Raw genomic sequence first — 18,994 nt, forward strand, 5'->3', positions numbered from 1 at the left:
CTGGGTCTCCAACCAAGAATCAGCTACCCAGCAAAACTGACTATATACTTCCAAGGGAAAGTATGGGCATTCAACAAAATAGAAGACTTCCAACTTTTTGCAAAGAAAAGACCAGAGCTCTGTGGAAAGTTTGATACCGAAAATCAAAGAGCAAGGAATACCTGAAAAGGTAAATATTAAGGAAAGGGGAAAATGTTATCTTCTTCTTTTACTCAAACTCTCTTCTATAAGGACTACATTTATATCAACCTATGTATACTAACATGTGGGGAAAATGTAATGTATAAATAGGGGGTAAAGAAAGACCAAATAGAATAATCATTCTCACACAAAGATTCACATGGGAAGGGGAGGGGAAGAAAACTCCTATAAGAAGGAGAGGAAGAGAGGGGGGGGGGTTACTTAAACCTCAATCTCAGGGAAATCAGCTCTGAGAGGGAAAAACATCCAGATCCATTGGGATCTTGAATTCTATCTTACCCAACAAGGGTAAGGAGAAGGGAAAACCAAGGGGGGGAGGGGGAGAGGGAGAACAAAAAGGGAGGGAAAGAGAGGGGGGAGGGGGAGGAAACAAAAAGGGAGGGACTAAAAAGGGAAACATCAAGGGAGGGGACAAGGGGGACTGTTTCAAAGTAAATCACTGGACTAAAAGGTAGAGCCGAAGAAGAATATGTTAGAATTAGGGAAGGCAATCAAAATGCCAGGGAGTCCACAAATGACAATCATAACTTTGAACGTGAATGGGATGAACTCACACATAAAACGTAGACGAATAGCAGAATGGATTAGAATCCAAAACCCTACCATATGTTGTCTTCAAGAAACACACATGAGGCGGGTTGACACCCACAAGGTCAGAATTAAAGGATGGAGTAAGACCTTCTGGGCTTCAACTGATAGAAAGAAGGCAGGAGTGGTAATCATGATATCTGATAAAGCCAATGCAAAAATAGACCTGATCAAAAGGGATAGGGAAGGTAATTATATTTTGTTAAAAGGGACTATAGACAATGAGGAAATATCATTAATCAATATGTATGCACCAAATAATATAGCACCCAAATTTCTAATGGAGAAACTAGGAGAATTGAAGGAAGAAATAGACAATAAAACCATACTAGTGGGAGACTTAAACCAACCATTATCAAATTTAGATAAATCAAATCAAAAAATAAATAAGAAAGAGGTAAAAGAAGTGAATGAAACCTTAGAAAAATTAGAATTAATAGACATATGGAGAAAAATAAATAGGGATAAAAAGGAATACACCTTCTTCTCAGCACCACATGGCACATTCACAAAAATTGACCATACATTAGGTCACAGAAACATAGCACACAAATGCAGAAAAGCAGAAATAATGAATGCAGCCTTCTCAGATCACAAGGCAATAAAAATAATGATTAGTAATGGTACATGGAAAACCAAATCTAAAACCAATTGGAAATTAAACAATATGATACTCCAAAACCGTTTAGTTAAAGAAGAAATCATAGAAACAATTAATAATTTCATCGAGGAAAATGACAATGGCGAAACATCCTTCCAAACCTTTTGGGATGCAGCCAAAGCGGTAATCAGAGGTAAATTCATATCCCTGAATGCTTATATTAACAAACAAGGGAGAGCAGAGATCAATCAATTGGAAATGCAAATGAAAAAACTGGAAAGCGATCAAATTAAAAACCCCCAGCAGAAAACCAAATTAGAAATCCTAAAAATTAAGGGAGAAATTAATAAAATCGAAAGTGATAGAACTATTGATTTAATAAATGAGACAAGAAGCTGGTACTTTGAAAAAACAAACAAAATAGACAAGGTACTGGTCAATCTAGTTAAAAAAAGGAAGGAAGAAAAGCAAATTCACAGCATTAAAGATGAAAAGGGGGACAGCACCTCCAATGAGGAGGAAATTAAGGCAATCATTAGAAATTACTTTGCCCAATTATATGGCAATAAATACACCAATTTAGGAGAAATGGATGAATATATACAAAAATACAAACTGCCTAGACTAACAGAAGAGGAAATAGAATTCCTAAATAATCCCATATCAGAAATTGAAATCCAACAAGCCATCAAAGAACTTCCTAAGAAAAAGTCCCCAGGGCCTGATGGATTCACCTGTGAATTCTATCAAACATTCAGAGAACAGTTAATCCCAATACTATACAAACTATTTGACATAATAAGCAAAGAGGGAGTTCTACCAAACTCCTTTTACGACACAAACATGGTACTGATTCCAAAACCAGGCAGGTCAAAAACAGAGAAAGAAAACTATAGGCCAATTTCCCTAATGAATATAGATGCAAAAATCTTAAATAGGATACTAGCAAAAAGACTCCAGCAAGTGATCAGAAGGATCATTCACCATGATCAAGTAGGATTCATACCAGGGATGCAGGGCTGGTTCAACATTAGGAAAACCATCCACATAATTGACCACATCAACAAGCAAACTAGCAAGAATCACATGATTATTTCAATAGATGCAGAAAAAGCCTTTGATAAAATACAACACCCATTCCTATTAAAAACACTAGAAAGCATAGGAATAGAAGGGTCATTCCTAAAAATAATAAACAGTATATATCTAAAACCAACAGCTAATATCATCTGCAATGGGGATAAACTAGATGCATTCCCAATAAGATCAGGAGTGAAACATGGATGCCCATTATCACCTCTACTATTTGACATTGTACTAGAAACACTAGCAGTAGCAATTAGAGAAGATAAAGGAATTGAAGGCATCAAAATAGGCAAGGAGGAGACCAAGTTATCACTCTTTGCGGATGACATGATGGTCTACTTAAAGAATCCTAGAGATTCAACCAAAAAGCTAATTGAAATAATCAACAACTTTAGCAAAGTTGCAGGATACAAAATAAACCCACATAAATCATCAGCTTTTCTATATATCTCCAACACAGCTCAGCAGCAAGAACTAGAAAGAGAAATCCCATTCAAAATCACCTTAGACAAAATAAAATACCTAGGAATCTACCTCCCAAGACAAACACAGGAACTATATGAACACAACTACAAAACACTCGCCACACAACTAAAACTAGACTTGAACAAATGGAAAAACATTAACTGCTCATAGATAGGACGAGCCAATATAATAAAAATGACCATCCTACCCAAACTTATTTATCTAGTTAGTGCCATACCCATTGAACTACCAAAATACTTCTTCACTGATTTAGAAAAAACCATAACAAAGTTCATTTGGAAGAACAAAAGATCAAGGATATCCAGGGAAATAATGAAAAAAACCACATATGATGGGGGCCTTGCAGTCCCTGACCTAAAACTATATTACAAAGCAGCAGTCATCAAAACAATTTGGTACTGGCTAAGAAACAGAAAGGAAGATCAGTGGAATAGACTGGGGGAAAGCGACCTCAGCAAGACAGTATACGATAAACCCAAAGATCCCAGCTTTTGGGACAAAAATCCACTATTCGATAAAAACTGCTGGGAAAATTGGAAGACAGTGTGGGAGAGACTAGGAATAGATCAACACCTCACACCCTACACCAAGATAAATTCAAAATGGGTGAGTGACTTAAACATAAAGAAGGAAACCATAAGTAAATTGGGTAAACACAGAATAGTATACATGTCAGACCTTTGGGAGGGGAAAGGCTTTAAAACCAAGCAAGATATAGAAAGAATCACAAAATGTAAAATAAATAATTTTGACTACATCAAACTAAAAAGCTTTTGTACAAACAAAACCAATATAACTAAAATCAGAAGGGAAACAACAAATTGGGAAAAAATCTTCATAGAAACCTCTGACAAAGGTTTAATTACTCATATTTATAATGAGCTAAATCAATTGTACAAAAAATCAAGCCATTCTCCAATTGATAAATGGGCAAGGGAAATGGATAGGCAGTTCTCAGATAAAGAAATCAAAACTATTAACAAGCACATGAAGAAGTGTTCTACATCTCTTATAATCAGAGAGATGCAAATCAAAACAACTCTGAGGTATCACCTCACACCAAGAAGATTGGCTAACATAACAGCAAAGGAAAGTAATGAATGCTGGAGGGGATGTGGCAAAGCAGGGACATTAATTCATTGCTGGTGGAGCTGTGAACTGATCCAACCATTCTGGAGGGCAATTTGGAACTATGCCCAAAGGGCGACAAAAGAATATCTACCCTTTGACCCAGCCATAGCCACTGCTGTATCTGTACCCCAAAGAGATAATGGACACAAAGACTTGTACAAAAATATTCATAGCTGCGCTCTTTGTGGTGGCCCAAAACTGGAAAATGAGGGGATGCCCATCAATTGGGGAATGGCTGAACAAACTGTGGTATATGTTGGTGATGGAGTACTATTGTGCTAAAAGGAATAATAAAGTGGAGAAGTTCCATGGAGACTGGAACAACCTCCAGGAAGTGATGCAGAGCGAGAGGAGCAGAACCAGGAGAACATTGTACACAGAGACAAACACACTGTGGTATCATCGAACGTAATGGACTTCTCCATTAGTGGTGGTGTAATGTCCCTGAACAACTTGCAGGGACCCAGGAGAAAAAAACACCATTCATAAGCAAAGGATAAACTATGGGAGTGGAAACACCGAGAAAAAGCAACTGCCTGAATACAGAGGTTGAGGGGACATGACAGAGGATAGACTCTAAATGAACACTCTAATGCAAATACTATCAACAAAGCAATGGGTTCAAATCAAGAAAACATCTAATGCCCAGTGGACTTACGCGTCGGCTATGGGGGGTTGGGGGGGGGGGAGGAAAAGAAAATGATCTATGTCTTTAACGAATAATGCTTGGAAATGACCAAATAAAATATATTTTAAAAAAAATAAAAAATATAGAAAAGTCAAAAAAAAACAATAAAAAAAAATAAATAAATATTGATTGACTGAATAAGAACAAAAGAATAGCCACATGGTGTTAGACCCCTACTTAAATTCTGCTCTGATGATGCACCAATCAAACCTTTTCTAGGACTACATAAATTCCTTAAGAGTAGGGATGATTTGTATTCTATACAATTTTTTAATTCCCAGGAATTTGTATATAATATGAATTCAATAAATATTTGCTATTGATAATTGTAGTGATGCTAGGGATTATTCATGTCCTCCTTATGAACTCTTTTGTTTCTTATAAATCCATTATGAAAATAATCTGTTTAGAATAGAATCTTTTTCAACCAACATATAATTTGGGCCTCAAAACTCCTTGAGGCAATGAAGTTCATATTTATTGTTGTTGAGTCATTTGAGTCATGTTCAACTCTTCATGAACTCATTTGGGAGTTTCTTGGCAACAATGCTAATTGATTTGACATTACCTTCTACAGTTCAGTTTGCAGTTGAGGAAACTGAGGCAAACAGGATTGAGTGACTTCCTGAAAAAATATCTGAGACCAGATTTGAGCTCAAGATGAGTCTTCCTGATGTCAGGCCTTTGTGACACTGTGACACTTTTCTGCCCGAGAATATTTATTACTAGCTATGTATTTCTTTTTATCTATGCCCTAAGCACTTACATTTATCTTCAAGAGAAGTGCTCCTTATTTTTAATTTCTTGATATTTGATGAGCATACCTATAATCACCCTACATTATTTTTGTCTTTAGTTATGCTTCCCTTTCTTTTAACGAAATACTAATCTCATATTGAAACTAATCTATCATTTCAAGTAGATTAGCTATAATTTCCCAAACCATTCTAATTATAATTTCTGATAAAGAAGTTACTAGGTTAGCAGGTAGTTGTACTGTTGAACATAGTCTGTTTATAAGTGCCTATATCCTTGGAAAAGGATGAACTTGAAAATCTCCAAGTTTGAGAGATTGAATATTTATTTCTCTTAGTTTAAAAAAAGTCAAGTACCACTCCCAAAATATATGTTTATTCAAAATAGTAAATGTGTAGGTAGATAATGTTAACCTTGAAGTCAGAAGTCAGAAGACTCATTTTCTTTCCTTCAAATCTGGCCTCAGATGTCTACTAGGTATATGACACTAAATAAGTCACTTATGCTGCTTACTCAGTTACTTGTCTATAAAATGAGTGGGAGAAGAAAATAGCAAACCATTCTAGTATCTTTTCCAGGGAAACCTTAAATGGGGTTATAAAGAGTTGTACATGACTGAAATGACTGAAAAATAATGACTATGGTATACATTACATACAAAAATTGTTATAAAAAAAGCTGAGATAAACAGTATTTTGAAATAATTTCATTTTTATTACAAGAAAACTTTTGATCTCAATAAAATTTTATTAATATTAGTCATAATAGTATTGGAAGAATCATAATTCAGAAAAATAAATAATATTTTAACAGTGGTAATGTGATGGAATATATTTCATTTTTTGTTTAATAATTTATGATCAAATATCTACTAAGTTCAAATTATTTTGAGTTAATTTTTAATAGCTATCATTGTTGAAAAATAAATAGATAAATAGATAAAAAGATGGAAGAAATGGAAGAAGTATATCAATGCTTGCACTTACTCTCTGAGTCTCAAAGAAGTTGACTGGTACATACCTAATATTACACAAGTCACAATTGAAATTTGAACCCAAGGCTCCTTTTCTCCAAATCTCTTATACTTTTTGATTCACTATGTTGTATTGTTCTTTTGTTAAGATCTTGAGGTTTGGGATAAGGTTTCTGCTCCTTGTTTTATATTTTGATTTGATGGGTTTTGTTACCAGCTTTATGACATATTGAAGATTATTTGTCCTTATTATCTGTAAATTTGGATTGATTAAAATGTTTCAAATAAGAAGCGAAAAGACTTTCTAAAAGGTATTGAAAATTATCACAATAAAAGTTGAATAGAAGTTTAACATTTTTCCAGAGTTTACAGAAATTCTACCTTTTCATCAACATACATTCATATATGGCTTATCTAGTCTATCCTGTGACATATGCAGATCTAATTCTTTATGTTAAGTTAATAATTAGATTTTAAAAGTAAGGTCTTTACCTCTTGTTTCAGTCATGCCTGCAAGAAGGAAATAAGAACATTACCACAATGAGGAATGGTGTTTCTTAGAATAGGTATTGTTGATAAGCTGTATCCAAGGGCTCTGCAAAAAGTAGAGAAATACATAATAGATGAGTCTGCAGACATTTTTTACAAGGTCACTTCATTCAGGCTGGAAAGTGGCCAACACAATGTCATTATTTAAGACAGGATCTGGGAACACTTCAGGAAATTACAGACCACTTAGTTTTGATTCCATTGTGTATGTTGGGGGGGTTGGGTAAGTTTTAGAAAGTAGGTTAGGAGATTAAATGGGAAACATTGAGAAAAGCACAGCTTGATAAAAGATAGCCAATGTAATCTCAGGAATGAAAAGTCATGCTTCACTAATTTTGGGACTTCATTAAGGAAACAAATGCCAAGAAAAACAAATTAATGCCACACAACTCCTATTTCCAAATTTTCAGAAACTTATTGGTAAAGTTTTACTCATTGACTGTGAATTAATAAGATAAAATAAAATAAAATAAAAAGAAACTAAAAAGAAAGTTAGCTCTTGAAATCAGGAAAAATGCCCCCCAAAATCAAAAGAAACATGAATAGCAACAAAACATATCACATATTAATAATGAATGAAATCATTCTAAAAGTTTTGAGGAATGAGGAGAAAATAGTTCAGGTACTACAATCTACCTTTTTTTAATAGAATATACAGTCCAAAACATATAATTTTTCTTATTATTATGGTCAACAAGCATTTAGCAACCACAATTAATGTTTAAACATTATTTCATTTGATCCTCTTAATAATTACAAGAAACACCATACAAACATGAGAAAATACAGACAACAGAACAGATCCTGAAAAGATATGTAAATTAAGTAACTTCTACTTTAAGATTTATAATGTATTTTTCTCACAACTACATGTTGCAAGTTTTATTAATATCATTTTCAAGATGAAGTAACTGAATTGCAAAAAAGATTTAATAAGTTGTCCTATAGTCACATATATAAGATGTGTTTGATCTAAGATTTGAACTCAGAGCTCTTATTTCAAAAACAAAGTTTTATTTGAGTACACCATTATGCCATGAGAAATTATGAACATGATGAGTTCTAATATGACTTATATGAACTAATGCAAAGTGAAATGAGCAGAACCTGGAGAACAGTGCACACTATAACAGAAATATTATGTGATGACCAATTATGAAGGACTAAACTATATTAGAAAAGTTCCCAAGATATTCACAATGGACCCACGATGAAAAATGCTAGCTATAGTCAAAGAAAGAACTTTTAGAGTGATTGCAAATCAAAACAAGTCATTTGCACTTTATTTTCTTCATGAGTTTTTTATTTGTGATATGAGTCTTTTAGTGTCAGAAAACAATTGTCAAGACTGTCTCTACATGTAAATGAAAAAAAATTAATTTTTTAAAATAACAATAATTTTTCCAGAATGAATATACATATGTGTGTTCAAATCATGCCCCTGGACCTTTTTCCTTTGAAATCTAGAGAGACAGATTGATAAGGAAGATGAGATGAAAAGCCATATTGTACAGAAATTAGAATATGGAAGTAGTTGAAGTTTATTCTACTCCGGCTAGCCTTGCCAGGCACTGAACATTCACTAAAACTTGTACATAAACTCACACACAAACATACAAACACACACATTTTCCAGAGGTCTCAAATTCTCATGTGTCCCACCTCATTCAATATACATCCCTGAACTATAGGCGGACTACAAGTTAAAGTGAATGTCTTAGGGTTACATGTCTATTCTTTTGAAATGCATATATATATGTATATATATATACGTATATATATATATACATTTGATTTTAATACATGAATTGTCTTTTAAGCCAAGTTTCCTTTCAAGGCCACTATTGACACTGGAATACTCTTGCTCTAGAAGATAGTTTTCTCCCTAATGATTTTAAATTTTAGCTGAATCTTAGTCAAGTATTTTCTTTACTTATTTTTGTATACTCTTAAAAAATGGTTACTCATTTTTTCACCAAATTTTCCCTCTACATCTTGATTTTTTAAAGGCCTGATTTTCTGATTTCATTTGACATATATTTATATATGTATATGGTATTATATACATTTGTGTGTGTATATATGTCTGCCACAGGTATGGGATATTTTAAATGTAAAATGTCAATTATTGATACTTCTGATTAATATGTATAATATAAATGAATAAGATTATATGCATGTACAATTGATATTGATTCAATGGATTCTGTTTGTCTACTTACAAAGTAATTGTTGCTCTATGTGTGAGGTTGTAATTGCTTTTGTGACATTCTTTGCATTTCATTTTGTTCTGTCACTAATGCATACCTGCTTTAACTATTTTATTTGCTATCTTAATTAAATGTAGATATTCTTCATGTTATTACTGAATAATCTGCATTTTTATATCCTTAATTTATATCCTTATATTATATCCTTAATTATTGGTTTACTTAATATTGTTATCATGCATCAATTTTTAGAAAAATGGAAAGTGACAAGTGAAATTTATTTTCCTGTCATGTCTAAAAAGGTCTCTTGATGTTAGGAGCAGACATAAGGTAAAACTGAGGACATGATAAAATCATTGAAAAGAACTATAAAATAGCAAAATAATGCAATGTTAGAACAAATTTGATCATTTCAGAAGTATTTTGAGACTTACATGAATCATTTGACCATTTTAAAATTCCCAATATGCTGGCAATAGCAGATGGCACTGGAAAATTAATTTCTAGACCTCCCTTTGAGGAGCAAGGTTTGCTTTAAAAACAAAAACAGAAAAGACTTGACAATAGAAAACTTGAGAGACAGAAGTTAGAAAAAGAATTTTACGGCTGGGCCTCTTTTCAAAAAGGTATCCCAATCTTATGAAATGAATTATGTTTCCCTAGAGATCAACCATGGGAAATTTCATTTGCTCAGGTAATCACTGACAAGATAATATTGTCACATTTTAACCAGTTAAAGAATGATTGCCAAAAGAGAGCCAAGCACTGGCCAAATATAAATTAGGCATATAGTATAAAACAGGAAAATTAATGTGGATGCAGATAGTCTTTCCAAAACGTCACATAAGACTAAAGCATTGGTGATATCAATGAAAGAAGTAAAGGCTATATATAATATCCAGAGACCCGGGCTAAAATCAAGGAGAAGTGCAGCTAAGAAAACTAAGCTACTACACTGAATCTCTGAAGAATATTTGAATTTTATTTCATTGAACTGACTCTTCTAGATCCACTAGTACATAAGTAACTGTTGACAAGAGTTGTAATGAAGGAAATATTAGTCTAAGAAGCAAAAAAGTGAAAATAAAGAATCCAAGTTCTACACCTTAGAAAGACACTTTCCTCTTGACACAATTATTAAAGATTGGAACTTTGCCATGAAGCATTGAACTGAACTGTAGATTAACCAATCAGTTACCAAGAAGCAGGTAGTAATACTCAAAACATATAGCTCTGGACTTCCAGGCTAAGATGGCCACAGAGTAGAAGCAAGGATCTTCCTTTCCTCACCACCTACTGATATAAAGTATCCCAAAAGGACAAAAATCAAAATCAGTGAAGGGGCTCCACTGTAGGGCACAGCCTTGAAGGTAGATAGGGTTTGGGCATTTCCACACTATAAGGAGGTAAAATTATTCCTACCAAAGCACTAGCTGATCACCCCTCCCCCACTCTACCTACAGCACCAGAGTCAGAGTGAGTGTGGAGCAATCTCAAGGTTCTTGGGGGGCTGAATGAGGATACCACAGACTTACTCCCAAGACTTGGGATCCCAGGAGACTGAGTAATGCAGAGACTTGGCACAGGAAGAGGGCAGAGAGGGGCTGCACACCAGAGGCTGAAAAACAGCCTCAGAGTAAAAATTACTCTGTAGCTTGCTACAAAGACCTGTCTACACTCTTCACTCATACTTTTGACTGGGAAGGGAAGAAAAAATTAACACATCAATGGCCACCAACACTCAAGAACTGCAATCTACAACTACAAAAAATCAAAAACAAAAAAACAACAAAACTTGACCCTCTATAATTTCTATAGAGAAAAACTCCAGACTACAGAGAAGACAGCACAGTATGAAAAACAAGCAAACACATCCAAACTTTTAAAAAAAATTGAAATTGGTCACAAGCTCTTGAGGAGCTCAGATTTGTGATTATGAACCAAGTGAAAAAGATAGAAGAAATTTGGCAAGAAAAAATGGGAAATAGTCCAAAAAGAAAATAACAGTTTAAGAGACAGAATCTTCCACTTGGAAAAAAGAAGCCCAGAAATCAAATGAAATGATGAGCAATTAAGAGAGCAGAATTGACCTGCTGGAAGCTATGATAGACCAAACCAAAAAATGAAAATCAAAAGATCATACCTGAAAACCACTCTTTAAAAACTATATTTGGGCAAGTTGAAGCTAATAATATCAGAAGACAGCAAGAATTAATAAAGCAAAGTCAAAAGAATGAAAAATTAGAAGGAAACATGAAATATCTCATGGAGAAAACGACTTACTTGGAAAACAGGTCCAGGAGAGACAATCTGAGAATCATGAGTCTACTTGAAAACCTAGAAATGAACAGAAACTTTGACATCATACTACAAGAAATTATCCAAGAAAACTTCCCTGATATTCTTAAACAAAGGGCAAAATAGACACTGAAAGAGTCCATAAATCACCCTCTACATTAAACCCCCAAAAGACAACTCCCAGGAATGTAATAACCAAATTCAAGAGCTTCCAAACTAAGGAGAAAATATTGCAAGAAGGCAAATATCAAGCAGCACAAATAAGGATTACACATGATCTAGCAGCCTCCATACTAAAGAACTTCAAAGCTTGGAATATGATCTTTAGAAAGGCAAGAGAATTGGATCTACAACAAAGGATCACCACCCATCAAAACTGACTATATACTTCCAGAGAAAAGTATAGGCATTTAACAAAATAGAAGATTTCCATGTATTTGAAAAGAAAAGACCAGAATGAAGTGGAAAAATTGATGTCTAAATACAAAACTCAAGAGAACCATGAAAAGGTAAACTAGAAAGAGAAGGGGGAAAATTGTTTTAAAGGCTTCAGGAAAGTAAAATAGTTTATACTCCTATATGGAAAAATGATATCTGCAATTCTCAAAAACTGTATTAACTATCATAGTAGTTAGAAGAATTATTCATAGGTAGTGGTTGGGGTACTAAGTGGTTTAAAGTGATATTTTAAAAAATAAGGAGGGAATGGGAGAATAGAAGATGGCACCAAGAAAAACTTAAAGGAATAAGAAAAATAGGATAAATTATATTATATAAAGATGTGCATGGGAAGGGGAGGGGAAGAATACTATTATAAGAAGAAGAGGAAGAGAGTGCTAATAGGTATTACTTAAACCTTTCTCTCAGTGGAATCAACTCTTAGAGGAGAGAACATCTAGATCCACTGGAGTATTTAATTCTATTTTATCCTATCCTATAGGGAAGTTGAGAGGAAAAAACAAGGGGTAGGGGGCATATGGGAGTGTACCAAAAGAGAAGGAAAGAAAGGAAGAAAGGAGTTTAATAGATCCTAAAGAAAAATAAATAGGGAGTAAAAAGGGAGGGGATGGTAAGGGAAGTAAAATAAGGTTGGGAATTAGAGGGACTGATTAAAAGCAAAACACTGATGTAGAAGGAAATAGTGAAAGAAGAAAGGGAAGGACTAGGAGAGGAAATCAAAATAAAGGGGGATGCACAGGTGGTAATCATAACTCTGAATATAAATGGCTTGAACTTGCCCATAAAATGGAAGCAAATAGCAGAGTGGATTAGAAACTAAAATCCTACCATATGGTATAGAAATACATATAGGCAGGTAGACACACACAGGGTAAACGTAAGAGACTGAAACAAAACCTAGTGGTCATCAACTGAGAAAAAGAAGGCAGGAGTCACAATCATGATATCTGACAAAGGAAAGTAAAAATAGGTCTCATTAAAAGGGATAGGGAAGATAATTACATCCTGATAATAGGCAGTATACACAATGCGGAAATATCAGTACCCAACATGTATTCACCAAATGGTATAGCATCCAAATTTTTTTAAAGAAGAAACTCCTGGAGCTTAAAGAGGAAATAGATAATAAAATTTTACTAGTGAAAGACTTTAATCTTCCTCTATCAGATTTAGATAAATCAAGCCAAAAAATAAATAATAATAAAGAGATAAAAGATGTGAATGAAATCTTAGAAAATTTGGAGTTAAAACATATATGGAGAAAAATAAATAGGAACAAAAAGGAATGCAACTTCTTTTCAGCAGCACATGGTAAATTCACAAAGATTGACCATGTACTAGGGCATAAAAACATGGCAAAGAAATGCAAAAGAGCAGCAATAATAAATGCAACCTTTTCAGATCATAATGCAATGAAAATAATAATTAGTAAGTGTACATGGAGAGGCAAATAAAAATTAAATAGACATTAAATAATGTGATTCTCCAAAATCAGTTGGCTAAAGAACAAATCATAGAATTAATTAATAATTTCATTGAAGAGAATGACAATGAAGAGACATCATGTTAAAACTATGGGATGCAGCCAAAGCAGTACTCAGGGGGAAATTCATATCCCTGAGTGCATATATTTAACAAATCAGGGAGGGAAGAGGTCAAAGAACTGGGCATGTGAATTTAAAAACTAGAAAGAGAACAAATTAAAAATCTCCAGATAAAAACTAAATTAGAAATCCTAAAAATTAAAGGAGAAATTAATAAAAGTGAAAGTGAAAAAACTATTGAATTAACAATAAGACTAGAAGTTGGTACATTAAAAAAAAACAAATAAAATAGATAAAATACTGGTTAATCTAATAAAAAAAGGAAAGAAGAAAACCAAATTAACAGTATCAAAGATGAAAAAGGTGACCCCACCTCTAATGAAGAGGAAATTAATGTAATTATTAAGAACTATTTTGCCCAATTATATGGCAATAAATATAACAATCTAGGCAATATGGATGATTATTTATAAAAAATATAAATTGCCTAGAATAACAGAAGAAGGAATATAATACTTAAATAATCCCATATCAGAAAAAGAAATTAAACAAACCATCAAAATACTCCCTAAAAAAAAAAAAATCCCAGGGCCAGGTGGATTCTACAAGTGAATTCTATCAAACATTTAAAGAACAACTAACCCCAATACTATATAAACTATTTGACAAAAATAGCAAAGGAGTTCTACTGAATTCCTTTTATGAAAGAAAAATGGTACTGATTCCAAAGACAGGCAGGACAAAAACAGAGAAAGTAAACTACAGACCAATCTCCTTAATCAACATAGATACAAAGTCTTAAATAGAATGCTAGCAAAAAGACTCCAGCAAATGATCAAAAGGATTATTCACTATGATCAGGTGGGATTTTATACCAGGAATGCAAGAATGATTTCATATTAGGAAAACCATCCACATAATTGACCATATCAACAACCAAACCAACAGAAATTATATTATTATCTCAATAGATCCAGAAAAAAACTTTGAAAAAATACAACACTCATTCCTATTGAAAACACTATAAAGTATAGGAACAGAAGGGCCTTTCCTAAAATTAATAAACAGTATATATTTAAAACCATCAGCAAGCATCATCTGCAATGGGGATAAATTAGAAACCTTTCTAGTAAGATCAGGAGGGAAACAAGGATACCCATTATCACCTCTATTATATAATGTTGTATTAGAAATTCACATTCATGAACATATTAAAAACACTGAGATCTAAACAAAAATCTCAGTGAAATAAACCTGTGACATTTCTCATACACATGTACTACTCCACAAGAAATAATGCCACTAGTTTTACACTGTCTCTTCTAGTGTTTGGGTAAGAGTCAATCCTACCATGGTTTATGCTATGAAATTTCAGCATATGGTGAGAGTACCAGTATTCACAACAAGTACTTCTGGTTAAAAGATAAACTAAAATAAGTCTATCAACTAGTCTTAATTTTGGTCAGAAGAGCTCTGACATAAACACATGACTTTATGGTGCCTGAAATCCAAGACCTTTGACAAAGAAACACAGTTTTGCTTTTCTTTTTCTTTTTTAATAGTTTTCTTTTAATAATCTTTGTATTATCACACAAAACACACTTTATATTGGTCATTGTTGTGAAAGCACACTTATACAAAACCTAAACTCCAAAATAAAACCATAAATACATTTATGTGAAAGACATTATGCTTTGATCCAGTACCTTCAAACTCTGACAGTTCTTCTTGTGGAAAGGAAAACTGAATCAAGCTATGGACTTTCTGCCACTGAGTTGGAGCAAACAGCAGTTGGAAGATTAGAGTGAAATTGATGGACAGCAATGACAGTTGGTGATGGGAGGGGTGACTTCAGGAATAACAGTTGCTCTCAACGTCTCTCTCTTTCCTGGCCCTAGTACTGGAAGGAGCTCTCTCTTCCTGTCTCTGGATAGAAGTACATCTATTCCTAGATCTTTCCCAACTGTGTGCTCTACCTGGATTCCTGTGATCATGTCATTGAACAAAAAGACTTAAGGGGAGTGGTTTGAACTGTAAAGCCAGGCTTTAGGGGTGTCAGCCCAGAGACAGGCCAACCAACTCTGAAGATCAGAACCTTTTCTTCCTCTTGCTGTCTACTGCTAAAGACTTTGAACTTCAGAAAACTAGCATAGCTTAACATTGACAGGAATAAAAGAAACCCTCTACCACCCTGAGAGTCCTGGCCTCAGCTCAAAAGCTGAGAGAGACTCAAATCTAATCTAGGGAAATTCTGATTCCCTATTCCCTGATATCTTCCCAATCCAAACTTGTCATTAAAATTCATTTTATTTAAATAACCTCCAGTCAGATAAGAGAAGAACTATCATTTCAGGGGGACATAGAGGGAGCTAAACCTAAGGACAGCCATTCAACCAGAAACAGACCTTATCAGACCCCTTCTGGATGACCTTGGTCCAGGGGGAGGCTTGTCCCTTAGGAGAGTCTGTGCTTACATGCCCTGGGGTATCTTCAACACCAATCAATAAAGAACACATCTCCTCAGGCTATCATAGTTAGCCCATTTTAGCAGGGGGTATCTCTTTACTTTTACCTCACCAACATCCATATTCCCTCTATCCCTTCAACTCCTCCATTCCCTGTAACAAAACCTTCCTTATCCCCTGTACTTCTTCAATACATACATTCCCTTTAATTATTACATTCTGGAAGTAGAGAGCATTCCCCATCATAAGTCCTTCAGAATTGTCTCAGATCGTTACATGGTTTAGATCTAATTTTATTTGTGTGAAAAGTGTTTTGTAATTGTGTCCATATCATTCCTGTGTTTGTCTTGGCAAGTAGACTCCCAGGTATTTTATATTGTCTATAACAGTGATGGCAAACCTATGGCACATAAGCCAAACATGGCACACAGAGCACTTTCAGGCACTTTCTGTGAATATACATGCCACCTTCCCCCCAACTCCCTCCCCCAGAGTTTGTAACTACAAAAGCAGAGGGACTAGAACAGAGATGTTTACTTCCCCCTCTCCACTGTGCATGAAGAATGTTTTTTCACATCAGCAATTTTCCTGCATAGAACTTCTACTTATGCAGATTTATAAGATATGGACACAACCAATCATTCAACCAACAAGCATTTATTAAGCACAGATTATGGGCAATGTACTATGCTAAGCACTAGAGATAAAAAGAAAAAGCATGAAAATAGCTCCTACCTTTAAGAAGCTTATATTCTTTTTTTTTAATACTCCCCACCTTCTGTCTAATAATCAATACTGTATATTGGTTCCAAGGCAGAAGAGTGGTAAGGGCTAGGAAATGGGATTTAAGTGAGTTGTCCAGGGTCACATAGCTAAGAAATCTCTGAGGCCAGACTTGAACTTAGGACCTCCTAATTCTATGACTAGCTCTCAATCACTGAGCCACTCAGATACCCCTTAGAAGCTTGCATTCTAATTAGATAATATTGTTTAGTCATTTTTCAGTTTGTCTGACTCTGTGATACCATTTGGTGTTTTCTTGGCAAAGATACTGGAATAGTTGTACTATTTATAGATAAGGAAACCAAAGCAAACAGGATTAAATGACTTGCCCATTAAATGACTTGCCAAGATTTTAATTCAAGATGATAAGTATTCCTGAGTCCAGGTCTAGCACTCTATTCACTGAGCCACCTAGCTGTCCTCTAATGTGTCTTATTCATAGAATGGCAAGTGTAAAGATTAAATTTAACTCTCCCCTGATTGTGAAAATTAAATTAACTCTCTTCTGATTGTGAAAATTAAATGAACTCCCCTACTCATGTTTTAGATTTAATCACCAAAAGTATAAACACCCTACTTACAGTTGTGGGGAGATCTACCCATTTTTAGATATCAAAGGTGTAAACATCCCATTCACTCTTGAGTGGGAGAGGTCTGTTACCCACGTGTGCAATAGTAGGTGACAAATCAGAATTAAACTGATTGCCACTGGGCAGTCCTAAAGCAAAGCTTCAACTGTGATTGGTAGACATAAAATTAAGGGAAGGCACAGGAAATGACATAAAAGAAAGGGAGGTACAACTTCCTGAATTCAGTTTTTACTTGGAGTTCTACTTGGAGTTGAACTTCTTGTAAGAAACAGTTCTTCATCTTTTAGAGTTGAGACTGGAGAAGAATCTGCTGACTGAACCTGAGACCCTGTTCCTGGTGAGGTGTTCTTAAATCTCTTCCTTTAGACTGACATGTGGTGAGTGAAAGGCTGACTCCTTTCCTGGATATTTTCTGAAGAACCTAGCCTCAGGAGAGACATACCTCTTGAAAGAGACTTCCCCAGGACCTTGGCTTTGCAGAGGCCAGCTAAGGACTAGCTCTCCCTGCCCAGGTTGAGCCAGGGGGCAGGAGTAAATTATTTAGTGCTTAGTCTAGATATCTTACCCTATCCTCTCTCTGATTTTCTTACTTCACTCATTCTATATTTTGTAAATAAATTGTAAATAAATCTCTTTGGAATAAATTAAATTCCTGGCAACCCTATTTTAAATGCAATCCAGTCCAGCCTTTTAATAAATAACCCCTTTTCCCCTTACACAAGTAAACCATTATTGAATTGAAGACTCCTCAGTGAGGAATAAGGTATAAGAACACTGGAAAAATGAGTAGGGGGGCTAGGTTACGAAGAGCTTTGAATGTCAAACAAAGAGTTTTGTATTTCATCCTGGAGTTCATAAAGTTCATAATGATCCAATGGAGTAACATTTTTAGATTATACTTTAGTGGGTAAACATGGAGTGATAAAATTCTAGAAATGCTGTCAATAACAAAAAGACAAGAAAATGTAACTTAAGATGTAAGTGTAGATCAGAGAACAAATCTATTCTTATTTTGCTTATGACATAATGGTTGACTTACAAAATAATAGAGGATGAGCTAAGAAACTGAGAAAATGAACAGTTTCAGCAAAGTTTCAAACTATAAAATAAATGCATAAAATTCAATAGCTTTCCATATAATAATAATAATAATAATAATAACAATATTTTGGAGATAATAATTGTAAGGGAAATAGTTATAAATAGATACAAAACATGTGAGAATCAATTTACCAATGCAAATGCAGTAACTGTTAGATTCAATTGCAAAATAGTCCTTCAAAAAAAAAGAAAAATTGGGGGCAGCTGGGTAGCTCAGTGGATTAAGAGCCTGTCTTAGAGACGGGAGGTCCTAGGTTCAAATCTGGCCTCAGCCACTTCCTAGCTGTGTGACCTTGGGCAAGTCACTTAACCCCCATTGCCTAGCCCTTACCACTCTTCTGCCTTGGAGCCAATACATAGTATTGACTCCAAAACGGAAGGTAAGGGTTTAAAAAAAAAATTTAAAGAATTAAATAGAGGAATAGTTAGTGACCAAGTTTGGATCATTCACATATAATTGAAATTATGATTCTAATAAAGTTAAC

The sequence above is a fragment of the Monodelphis domestica genome, chromosome 1, assembly GCF_027887165.1.
Source record: "Monodelphis domestica isolate mMonDom1 chromosome 1, mMonDom1.pri, whole genome shotgun sequence".
Taxonomy (NCBI): domain Eukaryota; kingdom Metazoa; phylum Chordata; class Mammalia; order Didelphimorphia; family Didelphidae; genus Monodelphis; species Monodelphis domestica.